This window comes from Orcinus orca, chromosome 16 (assembly GCF_937001465.1).
Source record: "Orcinus orca chromosome 16, mOrcOrc1.1, whole genome shotgun sequence".
NCBI lineage: Eukaryota > Metazoa > Chordata > Mammalia > Artiodactyla > Delphinidae > Orcinus > Orcinus orca.
The window spans coordinates 49,272,401-49,294,505 of NC_064574.1; the positions used below are offsets into that span (position 1 = coordinate 49,272,401).

The 22,105-nt window shown below is 42.3% G+C and overlaps 1 long non-coding RNA gene across 1 annotated transcript in view; it reads right to left on the reverse strand.

Annotated features, from left to right (window-relative positions):
* LOC117201540 (uncharacterized) overlaps positions 1-14,261 on the reverse strand; it is a 141,803-nt gene extending 127,542 nt beyond the window's left edge. Inside the window, exon 1 of the long non-coding RNA XR_004483605.2 lies at positions 13,784-14,261. This is a non-coding gene — a long non-coding RNA (uncharacterized LOC117201540). The remainder of the gene's footprint in view (positions 1-13,783) is intronic.
* Positions 14,262-22,105: the final 7,844 nt, after the last annotated feature.

Genomic DNA, 22,105 nt, shown 5'->3' on the forward strand with positions numbered 1-22,105 from the left:
CAGTTATTACTTTGAGAACAATGTTAAAAATGATAATGATGGTGTACAGCCTTGTATTTTTCCCAAATTGAATGATAATGTTTCTGTTCTTACCACCATTAAGCAGTGTGTCTTAGTTCCAGCCAAGAATCCAGGTGCAAGCAACAAAAACTAAGTCTGATTACCTTAAGCAGGAAGGAGTTTCTGGAAGATTATCAAGTAGTTCCAACAGTCGACAGATGCTAGAAAACCAGACTAAGAGCATGAAAAACTAACACCTGTCTGATTTGTATCTTATTTCTGAGGCTCTCCACCACTGGATACTGCTGCCTTTGTCACTAGTTACCATCTAAGATATTTCTTTCATAACAAATAATTGCTCTTTTTCTCTCTCTCGCTCATGGTTTAAATTCCCAAATAAAAGCATGAGCATGCTAAGCCCTCTCTACCTGGTGGCAAGAGGAATGAACATTCAACCCTTAGATTTCTGATGTGGAAGAAAGGACTGTACTTTTCACTAATTAATTCAATGGGAAATTCCTCCCAAACAGAGTAAGATTGGACACTGGGAAGCCCTCCTCCCCCAAATTAACAAATACTGGCTTACAAGATCCTGGCTTTAGTTTTATACATTTTAAAATCGTTTTGAGTAATAGGGACTTCCCTGGCGGTCCACGGAAGCACGGAAGACTCCGTGCTTCCACTGCAGGGGACACGGGTTCCATCCCTGGCTGGGAACTAAGATCCCACATACCTTGCGGTGTGGCAAAAAAAAAAAAAAAAAAAAAAAGAGTTGAGTAATAGACAAGTGTGTTGTAAGGCAATTTGGTTTGGTTTGGTTTGGTTTTCATAGAAATGGAAAATGGATGTTAAATGTTCTTAAATTTCCCCCTTAATTGATGTTATTTTAGTCTATTGTTTAACATTGATATAATTATGTATAGAATATTATGGATATAATACATAATATTGATATATTTCACTATTGTTAGATTTTACATCATATTAATATTTATTAATTCTTCAACATTCTTGTATTTTAGGGATTAACTCTCCTTGATTTTAAGGTGCTAATAGCCTCCATTTGTTTATATTTTTATTTATGATTTTTAAAATTATTTTGTGTGAGATTGAATTCAAACTGTATCAAAAGGTTCAGTTTTTACTCTTAAATGATGTGGGTGAATTTTCCTTGAACTCTTGAGGCTATTTTTCTTGCTCTCAGAACTTTAGTTTAAAAGCTGTGAAAATTGAGGACTTTTCTACAGCCTAGTGGATTGAGAGTTGGAAATACTTCTATTTTCTCCTTTGAAATTTTAATTGCCTTGAGGGCTTCCTGGCGCAGTGTTGAGAATCCACCTGCCAATGTAGGGGACACAGGTTCAAGCCCTGGTCCTGGAAGATCCCACATGCCGCGAAGAAACTAAGCCCATGCGCCACAACTACTGAGCCTGAGCTCTAGAGCCCGTGAGCCACAACTACTGAGCCCAAGTGCCACAACTACTGAAGCCCACACACCTAGAGCCCGTGCTCCACAACAAGAGAAGCCACCATAGTGAGAAGCCCACTCAACACAACGAAGAGTAGCCCCCACTCACCACAACTAGAGAAAGCCCGCGTGCAGCAACAAAGACTCAACGCAGCCAAAAAAAATAAAATAAATGAATAAATAAAAATTTTTTTAAAAAAATTTTAATTGCCTTGAACTAAGGTTTACTCTATTTGGTCTAGGAGACACTTATGGACGTCTGCACATTTCAGATCATTCTCCCAATTCAAAACTGGGCCTTAGCGCCTTCACTCTCACCAAACACTCCCAGTTCTTCCCTTCCCCAATATCACCTGCTTCTCTCTAAGTCAATTTCACATCCTCCAACAAGTGGAGAGAAAATATAGCTGAGACTGATGAGTTTTTAAGAGTGAGGAAGAAACTGCACCTGCAAGCCTCACTACTCTTCCCCCCACCCCCACATTGCTCCTTCAAAGAATCTTGGCATATTTATTTCCTCTTTTGTTTTCTATTCTGCTAGATTCCTATTCATCTTTGGAGATAATTAGTTCAGAGTCATTATGATTATTTTGTCTTCTAGTTCACCTTTTCTTCCAGCAGGAGAAACAAAATGGCAAAGCCTGATAGAATTTTTGTCTCTGTTGGGACCTCAAGGTGGTTGGAGCATTTATTTTCACAGATGTTTCATTTATTTCTGGACTGCCTACACATCTTTTTAATTCACTCTTCTCAAAATTTGGGCAGATCTCTAAAGATTTTTTCCACCTATCTTCTTTCCTCTACACTGCTTTGGGGTGGGGTAGGGGCTCTGAGTCACGGCAAGATCTTCTGTCTTTCACTTCTATCACTGCCATTTTTCAAATATTAGAACATAGAGTGTTGTGCTCTTATCTTATTTAACTTCTTCTGATCACCTTTCTTGATTTTTAATTTCTGTCCAACTTGCAGGTTTAAAAAACAGTGAGTTTACACACAGCATCATTCTTACCCCTGACATGCAAGAGTAATCATTTTAAACTAATAATATATCAACACATAGCCAGTTACAGCTTGCTGTGATATATACCAAGCACAATTTATACCCACGGCTTATATTAGTTCAGCTGTGATCATTAAGTAATGCAATATTATGTCACCAAAATTATACTTTATGCAATGCACCAAAAACAACCTAGCAATATTATTTTTTGAACAACCCTTAAAAATGTTATTTGATAATAACAAGCTGTAGGAATACTGATTTGGTATAAACGCTGAGGCTCAATTTCAGAAGACATAGGCAGTGAAGACTCATCAAAAGCACCTGGAAATTAGGTGCTGGAAATAAATCTAGAAATTAGATCATGTATAAGCTAATAAAATTCTTGGTGTCTTTGTTTTTCCATCTATAGAAGAATAATTATACTCCCCAATCCCTTCCATTGGTAATTTGTCTTCCAGCGCGGCTCGAATTTGCAAGGATGGTCTGTGAAAGAAGGACAAAAGCTGGGGCACAGAACTCAGGATTCTGAGTGGTAAGGATCTCCTACCGCCACAACTCACGCAGGCGTCATTGTACAGAACACGAGGAGAAAGACTCAAGAGCAACTACCAATGACCTGAGGGTGGTTGGATATGCAGAAGGCATCCCCCCTTGACAACCTCTCCCCTCAGGTCATATGCCTCCTTCCTGGTTTGCTCCTGGACTCTAGGTTGGGACCTTCATTGCTCATTTGGACTTACTCTTAATAGTTACCTGGGACTATGCTGTATTGGGCATTTAAACATGAGCAGACCTGCCCTGTATGTGGACTTTCTCCCTGGTCATAGTGGAAGCCTCTTCAATTGGTTGGATCAGCCCAAACAAAGCCACACCTTTCACTTGTTCTACATTTTGGAAATATCTCCAGGTGTTTCTAAGGCACATTCAGATTTGGCAGTCACTGAGGACCTTAAGTTAGACAGCCTCAAATTTTAATCCGATAGACCTCTCTGAGCCTCCATGTCTTAGGCTGTGAGGGGGCACCAGTGCAGAACCTCTGCCCTCAGCTGTTAGAACCATCAGAAGAGAAGGTGCAGGATCAGTGCTCCCTCCAGGTCTGGCCACATGAGACAAGGCATCACTGTCATCGCTGTCCTCATGCCTCTCCTTTTCTTCCTCGGAAGAGTCCATATGAAACCCAGCATGTTGTTCACTATTCCTTCCTCTTTCTGTTGAGTTTGTTTTTGCTGTTCTTTCAACTCCTCTGCTTGTTTTTTGTTTCCTCTGCCACAGCCAACAGCATCCCTTGTCATCCTGCAGCTCTTCTACCCTCTGGTCCAGCCCGGTAAATTGGCAGCTAGATGGGGACCTCCCCCTTCTTTCCCCTTTGGTAACCATAAGTTTGTTTTCTGTGTCTGTGAGTCTGTTTCTGTCTTGTAAATAAGTTCATTTGTTTTATTTTCTTAGATTCCACATGTAAATCATATCATATAATATTTGTCTTTCTCTGTCTGACTTCACTTAGTATGATAATCTCTCGTTCCCACCTACATTACAAGAGTCAGTCAGTCAGTCACATTGTCAAACCCAAATCAAAAGGGTTGAAAAGCAAACTCCTCCCACAGGGAGCAAAACAAAGGGTCTTGAGCAAAACAAAGGGTCTTCTTGTGAGTGAGCTACATGGAAAACAATTCTTCCTTCTAATTTTATGCATAACTGGGCTTCTCTATGCTTCTCTTTCCATCACCTGAAAGTTCCCCAGAGCAACCTGGGTTTACGACCAGCACTCACTTAGCCTGGAGCCAGCTAACAGAAGGTTGAAGTGATCCAGGTGGCAGTGATAGGGATGTGCCCTGGGATAGAGGGTAGGCCACTCGAGGTGAAAGAAGAGGCATGTTGAAGGAAGAAGTAATAAGATTTGATGGTAGGCTGCATAGAGTAATAAAAGCAGGCAGGGTTCAAGGAGGACTCCAAGATTTCTAATTTGGAAAAGTGGAAGAGTAGTGGTATCAGTAAAAAAAGAAAAAAAAAAAAGGAATTATCACAAAAGGCAATTCTAGTGTTGGAACCATCTGGGACATAAGAGTTAAGTTGTTATGTTACTCTGTCACTAGGACATTGAGAATCATAGCAATTTTTGCATTCTAGAAGTAGTTGATTTTATAGTCAGTTCTAGTAAAGAGGTTCCTATTTTTTCTCCCACTGGCTTTCATTGAAAAGTAAGAAATAAGTTCCTATAGGAAAAAAGGATCAGAATCTCCCAATTGATTTGATTTTCTGTTTTCTTTTTTTGGGGGGTTGGGGGAGTGTGTGGAATAACAGTGTAAATAGCAGTGTTGGAATATCTTGAAATCTCTTCCCAATAATGGCACCTCCCCTCCACTGCCACCACTCTAGTCCCAGTCCTCACATTAAAACTTAACTCCTCTCGGGACTCCCCGTGTGGCACAGTGGTTAAGAATCTGCCTGCCAATGCAGGAGACATGGGTTCGATCCTTGGCCACGTGCCTTGGAGCAACTAAGCCCGTGCGCCACAACTACTTAGCCTGCAAGCCACAACTACTGAGCCCACGTGCCACAACTACAGAAGCCTGCACACCTAGAGCCCGTGCTCTGCAACAAGAGAAGCCACCACAATGAGAAGCCCACGCATTGCAACGAAGAGTGACCCCTGCTCGACGCAACTAGAGAAAGCCTGCACGCAGCAATGAAGACCCAACACAGCCAAAAATAAATAAATAAATTTTTTTTAAAAAAAACTTAACTCCTCTCCTCTTTTTAGCCTGGTTGCTTCTGTGTTTAATAGATGTAGCATCAATTAAACTCCCTTATAATATATATGTTTCAAATGAGCTGGCCAAAACAAGAGATGTCCACTGTAGCTTTCAATTCACAATTAATGCCTTAACTATTCTTCCAGTAGAATTATTCTAAAGCACTGAAGTTACAGATGACCACTTATACCACTGTTTAATGGGACATCAATGTATTTTAGATATGAGCATAAAGCAGCAGTCTCATCCTAGCAAAAAGCACAAAAGTGCCATGACCGTGTATATAAGCATTCTTCCCTCCCTCCCTCCCTCCCTCCCTTCCTTCCTCCCTTCTCTCCACAGTTACATATTGAGCATCTGCCCTGTGCCTGGTACTGGGGATGCAGCAGCAAGAAACCAAAGTCTTGGATCCAATGGAGCCTATAGCCTAGAGCGAAGAGATAAGACACACAAATCAGTGGTGATAAGAGCTCTCTGGGAGGGCTGTGTCAGGGAGAGTGAAGAGCAAATTCTCAACCTTTACATTTTAAGAGTATTTCCCAAAGCTATTGTAACTTTTCTTCCCAGTGGCAATACTTGATAAGTTTCAGAACTATGATATTAATTGTTATAATTGAATATGAATATCAGTGTTAAATTTCACTCAAAAACCTTTAACTTCTACTCTGTTATCCAGGGGCTTCCAATCTAGTTGGAGACAGAAATATACACCTAAAATAACAAAATATGATACCATTTCAGAATGTAATGGACACTATCCCTGCCCAGAAATACATTCTGAATTTTTATAGAAGGGATATCTGAGTTCAAATAGTAAGTGAATAAGAGAATAATAGACACATATACTTCTCATACGTATTTTCATACCAGATAGCTCTTATAAGAAATCAAAGAAAGGAGACAAATAAATCAAGTGGAGGAAGGTAGAGAAAACTTATCCATTCACAATCTTGTCTATAAAAGCAAAGATGACTCGGAAAAACAGGGTTTTATGACCATTAAATTTGGGAAATATTGTATTGAGAGATTTACAACACACATTAGCAAGATACAGATTCTGGGAAGTCCTGCAGATTAAAATGAACAACAGTTTCCTCATGCAAAGTCTATTTATATTCTCACAGAACATAAATTTGACTGGGATCAATCCTCCTAAAACAAATTTCCACTAAGAAATGTAGCGGGAAGTAATGAAATGAATTTGTTCCTACCACCAGCAGCTGTGACTTTGAGCTCCAGACCAGGAGAATTCTGATCTCCTCATGGTGTCTGGGTAAATTCACCACCTGACTCCCAATTCTCAGGGCAAACGTCCTACAGCCCTAATACACAGCAGCTCACGTAATGAAATGTCCCGTGCAAGCTAATTATGACTCCTTTCTTCAGACTCAGAATCAGCTTCTAACTCACCTCCAACTTGAGTAGGTTTCCATAGGGAAACTCTTAACTTCTGTTGACCGAGAGGAGGGGGTATTCTTTTGTTCACCAAGAGAGTTGATTTATCAGTCTCCCCAGTCATATTTCTTAAAATGAAAAAGTCAGTTTTTATTCCTGTCATTAGAAGACTGAGGCTTATTATCATTCCAGTTTTGATTTTTCCAAAAAAAACCTGAGAGTTCAGAATACTGTTGCCATCTCCACATTCCTGAGATGTTCTGACGAAATGTGTTTGGGCACCACCAGTAAGAGAGTCTACAATCTAAACCAGACACTAGTACTGAGCAGGAAAGCCCCTTTGAGCACGTGGATTGCTAGGACTATCTGTTGAAGAGGACCTTAGACTGGATTCCTGGGAAGAGGCATTAAAAGAGAATTTGTCAGGCATGTATTAAGGTTTTCCCAGGAGAAAGCCCAGGGGAGGGGAGGAAGCCGAGCAAGGGTGTGATTGCAGGCTCGACCCCACCCTAAGGGGAGCTCTAGAACGTAAGGAGCTGGGCCTTCCTTTCCACACTCACCAATCTTTGCTAACAGCCACCTTGGTGTCTTAAACTCAAAGGCATTTGCAACTCTACACATGTGGGCAAAGTGGCTCCTGAAACCCAATGCCTGGCCTTTGAAGAGAATCAAGATAAGCAAAAACAAACAGAAACCTAGGGAGAGGTAAAGAAATGGTAAAAGAGACCAAGAAGATGTGGATACAGCCCCTAGAGTGTCTGATAGAAAGGTTGCAGAGAAGCCCATGCGGACCCAACCAAGCCAATGACCATTGCCTCTGGGTCTTGAAGGTCAACTCAATTGTTCTCCTTTCACTTTCAGTAACATCCGTCCCTTTTCTATGCAAACAAATTCAGTTTAACCAACGGTAACTCTTCTTCCTCTTTAAGGAGAAAACCCTCTGCTCCTACAGTTCCTCCTCTTTGACTCAGGATATGACAGTCCCCCTGCAGGGGAAATAAGATGTAGAGTGTATTCACCTCTGTATCTTATTTCTAATGATTTGCTTCCATTGTGCAGAGATGGAGATGGACTTTTGTGGAGAGGCCATTTCACAGCACTGGACGCAGAGATGGACCCAGGCTGCCTGAGTGCCACTAGACTTGGCGCCACGCGTTGTCAACCCACGTGGATTTCTACAGAGATGAGTAAATTTCAGTTTCCTTCAGAGCAAGAGCCATCTGTTAGCACCCCGGAAAGTAGCACTGATATATGATTCATTAGCTTATGTATATTCTAATATGATCCGTGAGTTAAAAATAATTTTTTCAAACCTTTGTGGATCTTATGACTCATTTTGGAATATTCTTCCTTTATTTCCAATTTATTATTTGGCTCCATAATCAAAATTAGAAGCTGAAGGGAATATTTTATGGCCCACACTGTCTCTTGGTTCCCGTATGCATAATACCAAGTATTTGCAATGAAAGGCAAATGAAGAATTTCAAAAAGTAATACCGTTCAAAACTAAAGAGGCTTAGAAAAGGATGAATTTCTAGTACATGGAGTCTATTCATATATAACTCATGTTTTCCCAGGGAAACATGAATAAAACCAGGAATAACATTTACATTGCTGGCTCTCACCCTGCCAAATATAGCAGACCCTCCAATACTCTGTAAAACAAACCCCACACATATCTCAGGGCACCCATGGTGGGGTCCCACACTTTCTCCCAAACAAATATTGTTGGAAGATAAATGGCTGCCTTCATTTTTCTTCCTTTTCTGCTCCAACCCTCCCCAGTGATGTCCATTAAGGCTTCAAATGCCAGTGAAGCTCCAAGAAGTCTCTCTCGTCTCTAGAACCGGCCGCAGAGCTGCCCCTTAGGTACATTCCTGTTGGATAATGCTGTTTATTGGCAAGTGACCAGGAATCTCCCCCCAAAAAAGAAAAAAAACCTGAATTCAGGAGGCGGTGAGGCAATGCCAGAAATTCTGCAGCCCTCAAATTTCTGAAGCTATGTTGTATTTCAAGCAGAAGTAGGGAGATTTCATACTACGCGCTGTTACCCAAATAATATTAAATATTGGGACTAATATTTATATTACTGTTTGCTTATAAAGCTCCTTCTCCCTAGGATAAAAGGTGAAAGAGTTCTTCATGGAGTTTTTGCAAAATGATGGGCAATATGACTTCATTCTTTGCTTCCCCAGTAAAATCTTCACTAATTTCTAGTCCTTGTGGGGTTAGCTTAGAGCTTTGATGGAGGAAAGGAAGAAAGAGAAAGGGAATACTACAGTGAGCTAAAGGCATGCAGAGGCCCCGCAAAGGGAGCCCAGCTACGTGTATGCTTCATAAGTGTATTCATGGAAAGAAGGGAGTCTTCTTCTGAATATATTATTAAAATTGTTTGAGGAAAATTAGCTATTGCAGTTCTAACCCAAGTGTCAAATGCTATGAAAACTATAGATGCATCCCTTTGTGTAAAAAAAAATATTAGAAATATCTCTGCCAATCAGCTACTTCCCACCCACTGTGTGCTTCTCCAGCTCCCACGATGGCTTGGAGAATGTCAAAGAAAAATTATTTTAAGCTGTCTGTCAGAGTAATGAAATATTTTTGTTGCTGCCGGCTGTGTCATAATGAACTCTAGTTATAAAAGGTGAAAGGGGCCAGGAAACTTACTGAGGATTATAAGACTGAACGATTTGCCTCCATATTTGACTCATAGCAGGCTAGAAAGACAGATGATGTCAAGGGAAGAGAAATATTAAATAGCCTTGGAATTCTTGAAAGAGGGAAAATCTTGGCAGTGAGCAGTGCAGAAGGCTGGAGAGTATCACCAGCACTGAGGAGATGAGGAAGGAAGCTGGACCAGCCCCCATCTCAGCAGACGTGGCTGGTCGATTTGCCCACGTTAGATGTGTGGTCATGTACCCACGTAACTGCCTACACACCTCCCACAACTCAGTCACTTAGGACAATAAGCATAAATTTAGCCCATGAGTCCGTAGGTTTATACTTTGTGCTGAGCTCAGTTGGGTGGTTCTTCTGCTCTCGGCTGGGTTCACTCACATGGCTGGGGGATGGCTTGCTGTCGGCTGATTGTGACTGGCTTCCCCTGGGGTGACTGGGGTGACTCGACTCTGCACCACATGCCTGTCATCCTCCAGAAAACTAACCCGGGTGCTCACGGCAAAGACAGAGATGATGCAAGAGAGAGAAAGCTAAAATAGGCAAAGCCCACGTCAAGCCTTTGCTGGCATGGTGTCTGCCAACAGGTCACATGGCAAAGCAAGTCACATGGTGTAGCCCAGCGTCACGAGCCGGCAGGTTTCCCAAGGTGGGAAGTACCATACGGCAAAATCTTGTGGTGAAGGGGTGGGTGCAAGGAGGGATGGATCGGGTCGTATTTGCAACCCAGCACATTAACCATTCTAGGCTTATGTTGATTTATCAGTTCTGTGTTACCAGACTTCACAAGCAGAACAGTAGAACGACGAAGACCAGGAATTATTCACATTTAGAATAAAGCCAAGTGACCAGAAAATTTACTGAATAAAATACCTTTTAAGCCAGTGGTGCACTGGAGAAAAATAGCACCGACTCTAAGCACTGATACAGCTCCATCTTTCTCTCTGGGTACCTTGAAATACAGTATTCCACATTTGTTATTTAACATTGGGTAACACTTCCCTATGTGCCACGTGCCTCACAATATTTAGGAATTATCCTCACAACAGCCTAGGGAAATGGTGCTATGCTTATTTCAGTTTATTCTGAAGATGGTTGAGATGGCAGATGTGTCCCAGCTACACTAAAGTGAGTAAGTGAAATGAGGAAAGTTTCAACGGTCCCCTGGGTATTGGGTTTATACCAGCAAACATGTTTCTGGCTGAACTGACTGATGATTAGACCAAACAGATGTTTTAGCAACATGTTTTCATAGCTTCAAAGAATATTAAGGATTTTAAAAAGAACAATTCATTTTCCTCAGCTTGCGATAGATGATTTGCTTTTATAACTGATGACCTGTAACTTTTCTATGTGGTGAATCACCCTGTAACCTAACATATGCCACCCCAGTGAACTTGGGGTATCAGACTGTCTTAAACTGAGTTCCTGCAGAAGCAGATCGGAAACAAGGGTTCCAGTGAAAGTATTTTATTTACGAGGTGATCCCAGGAAGCACAATATGCAAAACAGGGGATGAACGCTGCCAATAATGGTGCATTGTGAAGCCGCCACTGCTGAGGGTGACCGGAGCTTCACCCCGTGGAGAACTCTGGGGGTCACACAGGACACACACCTCAGAGTTACCCTGACTGCAGGGCGAAGGATCTGGGGTGTTTGTACCCTGAATCTTGTTGGTCAGTGGCTGACACCTGCTCTTAGGATGTATTAATTTCTTGGCACATCTGAACTGCCATGTGCTTGGGCAGAGCAACTCTGCAGCTTCAGAAAAAGCTGACAATAAGGAGATTTAGATGTCAGCAGCGTAGGTGGGTACGCTGAAGTGCTGAGGCCTGAGGCATATGAGCAGAGCACGGACAAGCCTGCTGCACACACAATGATGCCAGAACAAATCTGCTTAAGTGTGGAACAGAGGCATGTGTGCCCAAGCCTCCCTTCTAAAATCAAATAAAAACAACAAGGAGAACAAAAGTAATTTTTAAAAAGAGAGAGAGAAAGTGAATGAGAATATCAGTCAATGTTCAAACAGGAGACAAAACCGACCCCACTTACTTGAAAAAGGAAACTTTAATCCAAAGAATCATTAACAAGTAGAAGGTAGTTAACTGCCAAAAGGGGTAGAAGAGAACTCGAAGAAGTGCAAAAGCACAAGTACAAAAATCAGCTGCTTTCCCTCAGCTCAGTGGCCATGGAAGGAACTAAGGATGGGGACAGAGGTCTCCCTACCCTTCCCCAAGGCAGAGATTCGGGCAAGGGCACCACAGAGGTAGAAGATGAAAACCACATCCTTCAGTGATATCAGCTAGAAGAAGCTTCCCTGAGCAAGGTGGTGGTGAGCGTGTGATAGGCAGAGGCTGGGATCCTCAGGCTGTGCACCCCAGCATCAGTACAACCCACATTTACCCAACTCCAGTTAGTCTTCCCATGTGGAATCCTTTTATCTGCCCCTCCCATTGCTCATCTTTCAACTTCCCCACAGGCTCCCCATCCCCACAGAACCTTCCCAAATCCCCACAAATATAAGTACTTTCACAGGGCAAGGCTTAGTCCCATTTTGTGCACTTATGCTTTCTTATTGCCTTGAATGGTAATCGTGTACAATATTTATCTCCTCTCTATGAGACTAGAGACCCTCTATTTTTTTTTAAAAGGAAGACTGAATATTTTATTTTATTTTTTAATTTATTTATTTGGTTGCGCCGGGTCTTAGTTGTGGTAGGCAGGCTCCTTAGTTGCAGTAGGTGGGCTCCTTAGTTGCAGTTCCTGGGCTCCTTAGTTGTGGCATGCAATCTCTTAGTTGTGGCATGCACGTGGGATCTATTTCCCGAACCCGGGTCCCCTGCATTGGGAGCGGGGAGTCTTAACCACTAGACCGCCAGGGAAGTCCCCAAGACCCTCTATTTTTAACCTTGCAACTCCTTAAAGCTGCACTGTCTGATACAGTAGCTACAAGCCACTTGGGGCTATTGAGCACCTGAAAGGTGTCTAGTCCAAATTCAGAGGGGCTGCAGGAGCAAAAGACTAACTAGAATTCAGTCACTTAGCATGAAAAAAAATGAATGTAAAATAGCCCATTAATAACATTTTTATGTTGCTTATATGTCAAAATAATATTCTGAATGCAATGTGCTAATTAAAATGAGGCACCTGTTTATTTTTACTGTTAAAAAATGTAGCTACCAGAAAATTCAAAATTACATAGGTGGCTCACATTTATTTCTCCTGAATGGTGCTGCCTTAGGACATTCGTGTAGAAGTAGATACTCAGTAAATGTTTGATGAATAAATAAGTGGGGTGGGTGGGCATCTTCTCTAGAGATTCTAAAATGTTTGAATGCCATGGTCCAGCATGTTTGTGTTTTTTTAGTTTCATATGGTGATCAACTTTTTTATTTTGCCCAAAGTCAATGTAAAACCACTTAAGTCATCTATTTTTTTAATTAATTAATTAATTTATTTATTTTTGGCTGTGTTGGGTCTTCGTTTCTGTGCAAGGGCTTTCTCTAGTTGCGGCGAGCATGGCCTCTCTTGTTGCGGAGCACAGGCTCCAGACGCGCAGGCTCAGTAGTTGTGGCTCACGGGCCCAGTTGCTCCGTGGCATGTGGGATCTTCCCAGACCAGGGCTCGAACCCGTGTCCCCTGCATGGGCAGGCAGATTCTCAACCACTGCACCACCAGGGAAGCCCAAGTCATCTACTATTGATACCAAGCAGGACCCTGTGGAGCTCCTGGGTACAAAAGCCTTCCTGTGTCCCCCATTTCTTTTTTTTTTTAACATCTTTATTGGAGTATAATTGCTTTACAATGGTGTGTTAGTTTCTGCTTTATAACAAAGTGAATCAATTATACATATACATATGTTCCCATATCTCTTCCCTCTTGCATCTCCCTCCCTCCCACCCTCCCTATCCCACCCCTCTAGGTGGTCACAAACCACCAAGCTGATCTCCCTGCGCTATGCGGCTGCTTCCCACTAGCTAGCTATTTTACATTTGGTAGTGTATATATGTCCATGCCACTCTCTCACTTTGTCCCAGCTTACCCTTCCCCCTCCCCATATCCTCAAGTCCATTCTCTAGTAGGTCTGTGTCTTTATTCCCATCTTACCCCTAGGTTCTTCATGACCTTTTTTTTTTTTCTTCTTAGATTCCATATATATGTGTTAGTATACAGTATTTGTTTTTCTCTTTCTGACTTACTTCACTCTGTATGACAGACTCTAGGTCCATCCACCTCACTACAAATAACTCAATTTCGTTTCTTTTTATGGCTGAGTAATATTCCATTGTATATATGTGCCACATCTTCTTTATCCATTCATCTGTTGATGGACATTTAGGTTGCTTCCATGTCCTGGCTATTGTAAATAGAGCTGCAATTAACATTTTGGTACATGACTCTTTTTGAATTATGGTTTTCTCAGGGTACATGCCCAGTAGTGGGATTGCTGGGTCATATGGTAATTCTATTTTTAGTTGTTTAAGGAACCTCCATACTGTTCTCCATAGTGGCTGTATCAATTTACATTCCCACCAACAGTGTGAGAGGGTTCCCTTTTCTCCACACCCTCTCCAGCATTTATTGTTTCTAGATTTTTTGATGATGGCCATTCTGACCGGTGTGAGATGACAACTCATTGTAGTTTTGATTTGCATTTCTCTAATAATTAGTGATGCTGAGCAGCTTTTCATGTGCTTCTTGGCCATCTGTATGTCTTCTTTGGAGAGATGTCTATTTAGGTCTTCTGCCCATTTTTGGATTGGGTTATTTGTTTTTTAATACTGAGCTGCATGAGCTGTTATATTTTGGGGATTAATCCTTTGCCCATTGATTCGTTTGCAAATATTTTCTCCCATTCTGAGGGTTGTCTTTTGGTCTTGTTTACGGTTTCCTTTGCTGTGCAAAAGCTTTTAAGTTTCACTAGGTCCCATTTGTTTATTTTTGTTTTTATTTCCATTTTCCCCCATTTCTTGATTACAGGAAATAGGCTTCATTCAGCCTCCAGGACCTTCCCTGAGTTCCAATGGGGAGGTTCAAACAGTTACTAATTAGGAATGTGGAGATGGAGGAGCAGTCCAAAGAAACAATAGTGTGGCCTCAGGGCAGGGTCCTGGTTCCCCCTCAAGGGATACACATAACAATATCTTTGAGCTGTTCTGCAGATACTGAAACCCAGGTGGGAAAAGTTAACAGTATGCTTCCCACAAGCACATAGACCCCAGACCAGTTGGAACCAGAAGGTTGATGATGCTGACACCCGATGACCTCACCACCAACCAATCAGAACAATGTCCACGAGCTGATCACGCCCTCTTTGAACCATTACTACAAAACTCCTCACTACCCACGCCAGGTCAGGACACACAGTCTTGAGGGCATTAGCCCACTGTGACCCCCTTTACCTGGCAAAGCAATAAAGCTATTCTTTTCTACTTCACCCAGAGCTCTGTCTCCAAGATTTAATTCGGTGTCAGGGTACAGAGGCCGGATTCAGCTTCACTATAAACATCAGTTCATGAAAGAAAGGAAACATTTTAACACTCAGAAGCAGGCAGTAAGTGATCTCAGATGAAAGAGAATTGTGATCGATGTTACACAATTAATTTTAAAACAAACAAAAGAAATAGAATACAAATTTAAATTTCCAAGTGCAGAAAAAGTGCAATGTAAACTGCTCCTCTGAGTTATTCCATTGTGAGCCATTGTTTTCTTGACACAGTTGTCAGTTTTAGGACAGCCCTTCGGCAGGAAGTGGAGCTGCTCGGCCCAGCTTGTTAGCTCTTTGTTTTGACCACACTTGCTGAAAATCCAGTTTGGCGTGGGAACAGCAGTGAAAACAGGACAGATACAGTTAACACGACTTCAGTCCAGTTGGAATGTTCTGAGGTGACTGATTGCTAAGGTCCCATCCTCACACTGACATCACTCCAGCTAGCCTTCCCGGATGCATTTCCCAAACTCACCCCTGTTCTCTACGGTTGGAGCAGACCAGGGTTCTAGCTTTTCAGGGCTGCAGGAAAGAGGCTACGGGGCTGACCACTTGACTAGTGACTCCCCAGCTAGCACTGTGGTGGCTCAATATGGAAGCAGGGATTGGTCTGAAAAGGATGCTGTCCCCGTGAACGGTCACAGAGCAAACGCCGGTATGTTTGGAAAGCGGATGAAAATCTTACCTGAAGCGCATTAGTTTTGTCAAAGAAAAACCAGAGCTGGACAGAAGTTAAAGAAGATAGATTTTATTCAGTAAATGATTGCAGTAGGGGATGAGGGAGCCCACGCTCGATTCCAAATACAACCAGAACAAGTGGGGATTTTCCAGCCAAGGAGCAAGTGGTGGGGAGGGTGCAGCATTTGTGGGTGGAGTTACTAAGAGGAGACCTCAAGGCTGGGGGGATTCTGGCTGAGCTGACCCAATAGGATTCTTGCTAAGGGCAGGCCAAGGTGATCAGCTATCACCTGAGTGGGAGGGGTCGTGGGGGGGGATGGTAGGGATGAGTTTGATAGTGGGGAATTCTTGCTAAACTGACTTAGAAGGATTTTTGCTGAAACTGGTTTCTACAATGAAGCACACAAATGGGGCTAGGGAGGTGGCTCAGGAGGCCTGACTAAAGTTTGGTCAAGCAAAGAATCTTTGTCAGTGTCTCATCAATAAGCCGCTATGATGCTGCTTTATCTACACCCACAAGTGGACCTAGAATCACTCCTTTTCCTATTAGCCCAAAGATTAAGCTAATCACTGCCTTCGGTCCCCAGTGTCCCTCGTCTGCGATTTGTGTACTCCCTGCATCTGAACATCCTCTGCTTATCAGGACCCTGGATATGGGGGAGGGATGAAGATTGTGGAAAGAGACAGAGGAGGTGGTTATTTCACCTGCAGCTCTTGGATTCCTCAGCTGTCAGTTCCCCTGGGACATCATCACCAGCCAAATGAGAGGCTCTTAGGCTGGGCTGAACAAATATTATCGTCCATATGGGAAGCTGCACTTTTTAATCAGAGCTTCTGTTTGCTTCACAGCTCTCCAGAAGGCAGGGGCATTTTCTCAAAGCTTCCTTCCAGTGAGAAAAGACAAAAATAATGGAAAAGAAAGATTTTCGTAGGAATCTATTTTCCAGAAAAGTGTTTGCATCGGTGTAGCCCTTTCTTCACTCCCTGTTTCTTGTGCTGCTTCTGGGAGGTCCCTTATTTATAAATATCTAAAAAGCCGAAAGTTTTTTAAAAAGGAAAATGGCACTTTTTCCTTCTCTGCATTAATCTTAGGAATCCAGTGATGGAATCTAGCGGTCCGACATTTACAATCAAATGCATCGAGATCCAGGCTTACAATATGAGCCTCACGAGCTTTTGTTTCCTCCTAGACTGCGCCGGTGGTCCTCCCACACAGGTGAGGGTGGAGCCTGCTTCAGCAGCAAGGGCCAGCCCCAACCTGAGAGTATTTCTTAGGCGAGATAAGAAGAGAGAAAGCTGGAAGGAAGACGGCCTGCCATCCTGTCAACTGTGTATTTCCTTTAAGTACATAATGATTTGTTTGCATAATTAGCATCGTATTTTCACTATGTCTAATTACCATGCAAACATACACAGATTAAAAAACAGTCAAAACCAATGTTACAATTCGTTATCTTTCTCATACCGAACTTCACCTACTTCTAATCACTCTGGGGCCCACCATGATAAGAATTTTTCTACCCTCTTTGTAATGTACTAGGAAAAATAAGGACCCAGTCACGTGGTTCAGTCACTCAACGGCTGCAGGGTCTGACAGAGCCTCCATCTGCTTACCTTTTTCCTTGGAGAAGTTATCCCCCAGGCCTCCCCTTTAGCATTTCTTCTGACTCTGCCAGAAAGGTTTCTTTCTCCCTTTTCCTTCTTACTTTCTTTTCTTTTAGGAAAACCTCTTTGCTCCAAGTGATTTGGCCAGAGCCAAAAGGAAATCACCCTGGAATACACTGCAGTCAGAGTGTCCTGTCCTTTGAAGCTTAGCTGGTTTAATGTAGTACTTAGGTCCAAATGCCAAAGATTAACACTTAACCATGTCAGAATCCTCCAGTCCATCCTAAACCTGTTCCTAAAAGATGTTTCTCTTTTTTAATTCTATTTTTAATACAATTGAACAGGATGAGCTGCACTCAGAGCTGGCTGGTTCTCTCAAAGCATTCATTTTGGGGTACTAGATAAGAGAAACACACCACCCCTCTTTTGAAGGTTTTTAAAACAATCAGCCATCGTGTCCTGCCTGCTGGTGACCTGTTATGCATTTATGTAGCAGAATTCAGGGCAGACTGGCTGTTTAGAAACCACTCAAATTTTCTTCAGTCAAAAACACTACAATCTTGGTCGCGAGGAGGAAAAAGCAGACAGACGTCATGTGTGCCTCCTACAGTCTCTGGCTCAGGACCACTCGGGTTCTGAAATAATCTGCTTCCACATGATCTCACAGATTTTTAGGAACACAAAGCAAGCTACACCAAGTTGTTACAAACTAAAAAGTAGAATCGAGAACATCGTGAGTGCCCTTTACTCAACGTTCTGCTATTTACCCAGAGAAGCACATCATATTCTATTTACTAAATAATTGGCCAATGTCTGAGCTCCGGCTGACGGTCCCTCTTCTGTGTCCAGTTCTTTTCCTCATCCTACTCTTCATTCAAGAATTTAAAGAGAAGCCCTAAGGATGTAAGAATGAATATCAACAACCGTGGTATATATACTTAATTTAGTCCTGAAAAAAAGCAGCAGAATATTTTATAGTCCCAGGCATTATCCCCATAGGAGGAGAAAGAGGTTCAAATATGCGAATTCCAAATTATATATTACTCAAAGGATGAATGATTTTTCCCTTAGATAAATAGACCATTGAAGAGGCTGATCTGCCATGCAGACAACTAGTAGTTCAACCTGGGAATGAGGAACTGCTGTGTTAGCCAGAAAACTGAAGCTGGAGATTAGGACCAGGTCAGTAGGGGGCGCCCAACGGGGGCAAATGTTGGGAGATAAAACGGAGTGGGAGCTGTCAGAAGGGAAGGTGCCTGGTGTGGGCGCAGATTTACAGAAATAAAACCCAAGAAACCTTCCCTCCTGGCTCTGCGAGTGGATGAGATGATGAGGAAGGGGTGGGGCATCAAAGTTTTTGGTGACAATACAATTTACCACCCAAACCAGGCACGTTGAAGACTAAAAGGGACATTTAACCACGTTGCATAGGGTAGTGACTAGAATCACGTCTCCTGAAAAGGTACATTCGAGTATTAATCATTTGGAAATAGGGTTGTAATCAAGTTAAAAGGAGGTCACGCTGGGTTACTGTGGGCTCTAAAGCCAGCGGCTGGCATCCTTATAAGAGCCAAGAGACACCACGTGAAGGCACCATGTGAACGTGGAGGCAGCGGCTGGGGTGATGTGTCTGTAAGCACCAAGCATCGCTGGCGACCACCAGAAGCTGGGAGAGAGACGTGGAATGGATCATCCCTTAGAGCTTCCAGAAGGACCCAATCCAAGAGACACCAAGTTCTGGACTTCTAACCTCCAGAACTGTAAGAAAATAAATTCCTATTGTTTTAAGCCACCTAGTTTGTAGTATTTGGAAACTAATGCACAGGGTCAATAGATGTAAACCAGGATGATTCTATCCAAACTGGGACATGGCCACCCAAGTCCAAAACAGCTTCAATGTTTTAGGTTTGGGTGACCAAGATGGCGACACAATTAGCCACACTAAGAAACAATTCAAGTGGCAGGTTCTGCAAGCAGATGCTGAGTTTGGTTTTGGACACTGGGGACTGAGGCACTAAAGAACATCCACCTAAATAGAGATGCAGGTAAGTTTTATACAGATCCACCCTGCAGGTAAAGGCCAACACTTTCAGCTTTCACGCATGACTACATTGCTCATCTTGGCTTTGTACAGAACTCTTATTTTTTTAAAGCATTTTCACATCAACTATCCCCAATTGATTTTAATAGCAACACTGGGAGGTATAATTATCTTCAATTTATAGGTAAGTAGAGGGAGATTTTTGAGAGGCTTAGAAACTTGTCCATAGTTACATAGGAAGCTAGGTTATCAGCAGAGCAAGATGGATGAGGAACCCAGGACATTTCCTTCCTAATCAATTTTCATTTCCACCATTGTCATGCTGCCCCTTTTAATGTTCAGATTCAGAATAATGTAAATTTTTGCTGACTTGGCCAATAGGCAGTGAAAAAGAATGAATAACATTAAATCCTTAAAGAACAAAAGAAATGGTTATCACCAAAGTACTTTAAAATAAGAAAATATAAGTTCTACTTATTTTTAAGTCTTTTACCTTTTTTTACTTTATTTATTTTATTTATTTTATTTTTGGCTGCGTTGGGTCTCTGTTGCTGCGCGCGGGCTTTCTCTAGTTGCAGGGTGAGCGGGGGCTACTCTTCGTTGCAGTGCATGGGCTTCTCATTGCGTTGCCACCAGGGAAGCCCTAAGTTCTATTTAATTATCAAAGTTTCTCTGAGAAGCAACTTCCAAAGGGTCATGAATGATAAAACCAGGAACTGAAGAAGAGGAGGCCAAAATAGAAAGAAGCTTGACCAGGGATTTTATGTTTGACAAAGATGGTGGTGGATACTCAAATGCAGATGAAGGAGGCAGGAGGGTGTCAGGGCTGGTTGGTGGTGTGTTGGAAAGCCAGTGGAGGATAAATGAAAGAAGCTGTGAGGGGGCTTCCCTGGTGGCGCAGTGGTTAAGAATCCGCCTGCCAATGCAGGGGACACGGGTTCAAGCCCTGGTCTGGTTAGATCCCACATGCCGCAGAGCAACTAAGCCCATGCACCACAACTACTGAGCCTGCGCTCTGGAGCCCACAAGCCACAACTACTGAAGCCCGTGCGCCTAAAGTCCATGCTCCACAGCAAGAGAAGCCACTGCAATGAGAAGCCCACGCACCCACTTGCCGCAACTAGAGAAAGCCCGCATGCAGCAGCAAAGACCCAATGAAGCCAAAAATAAATAAATAAAATTTTTTTTAAAAAAAGCTGTGAAGCTATAAAACTGTTAATTCTCTAAGACTAAGTGAAATGGGAACCACTGCACAGAGAAACACACATGACAATAAATTACCTACAGTTTATGTGAACTCACTGAATTCCACATGAAGGTTTTCTCATTTTGTTTTTGACTCAATTCAGTGATTGAAATTCAATGTTTAACTTAGTTCAAAATACTTGTTAATCATAACTTCTAGGCATTAGGGGGATACACATGAGATATAAGACTGGGGTTTCTATGCCCAGAGCTTGATTTTACTGTGCAGTCAAGACAGGCACTTCAACAAAATCATCCAGCCTGACAAGATGGTGTGGCTTGCCCAAGAGCAGAGCTGATAACAGAGATTGCATCAGAAAAACCTCGCCCCTGGTTTCCCAGCACAGGTAGTTTAGAGGACAGGGAGGAAAAACAAACAGACTTTGTAGGTCCAATTGAAAAGAGTCATTTTCCACGTGACCTGAGACGTATTAATGAACATGAACGGCTCACACCAGATGAACAATTTTATATCATCAAATTATGTCTATTAAACTACATTTCATGCTTCCTAATTGTCGAATTAGAGAGGTCTGGTAGAATAGCAATAACACACTCAAACTGGTTGAGATTCGTGCTTCAGCACCCATTTTATTAGAGCGATAACTAATGAGGCTTAACTAATGGCTCATTAATTAATACTTCAGACTCTTTGAGATGGAGCAAGCAAGGTGTCCTATGAGTAATCTTAATGTGGTTTGTGGAACACGCACCTCAGGCGGCACCCTGCTAGGGCACTTCTTCCAAATCAATTCAGCATTTCCTGTGCATTTATTCAGTCATGTCTCTGCTTACCTGTGGCCTTTCCCCTTCACTACTTGCCCATTATCAGGGATTTAGTGAAGAATTGCAGAGCAATGAATTTCCCAAAGTGATCTGTGGTCAAGGATGTATCCCTTCCTTTTCTGAGGTCCTGACAGAATGGGGGGAAAAAACACCAGGGAAGCAGGTGGAGATCAAGGAAAAAAGGATGAAACAAAGACAGAAAAAGAGCTAGAAAATAAGGGACAGAGCTTCCTGCTCTCTCAGAGTTTACCACTCTCTCCAAATTTCTACATGTTCACCAACACGGAGGCTCTCCAAACCCCCTCCTTCGGGATTTTTGTGGAGGCTTCATTATTACAGAGGTGTGGCTGAGTAAATCACTGGTCTTTGGTGGTTAATTCCTCTCTCCCCTCTCCAGAAAGGGTGGCACTGAAAGTTCCAACCTTCCATTCCTGGTTGGTTTCCCTGGCAACCAGCCCCCCTTCTCAGATGTTTTCCAAAAGTCAACTCATTGACATAAACCCACTTATGGTGGAAACAGACTTGTTATGAATAACAAACAAGATGCCCATTTCACCTTTAGGGATCTGAAGTGATTTCAGAAACTGAGGACAAGAGATAAAATATTATGACAAAAGCTACTCCCATTGTTCTATTGCTTAGGAAATTCTAAAGGTCTGGGAAGCTGTGGGCCAGGAACCATGAATGAAGACCAAATACATATGAGAAATATATTTCGATCATCTGAATGACCAGATATATATTTCTTCTAAATCACAATATCACAGATGTCCAGTTGTTCCATCATTTGTTGAAAAGAGTTTCTTTACTTTATTGAATCTCACTGAGTCCTTTGTTTAGAATCATTCCGGCATATATGTACCATTGTGCTTCTAGGCTGTCTATTTTGTACCATTTATCTACATGTCAATCATTACTTCACTGTCTTGATTGCTATAGCTTTATAAGTCTTGAAATCAAGTAGTAT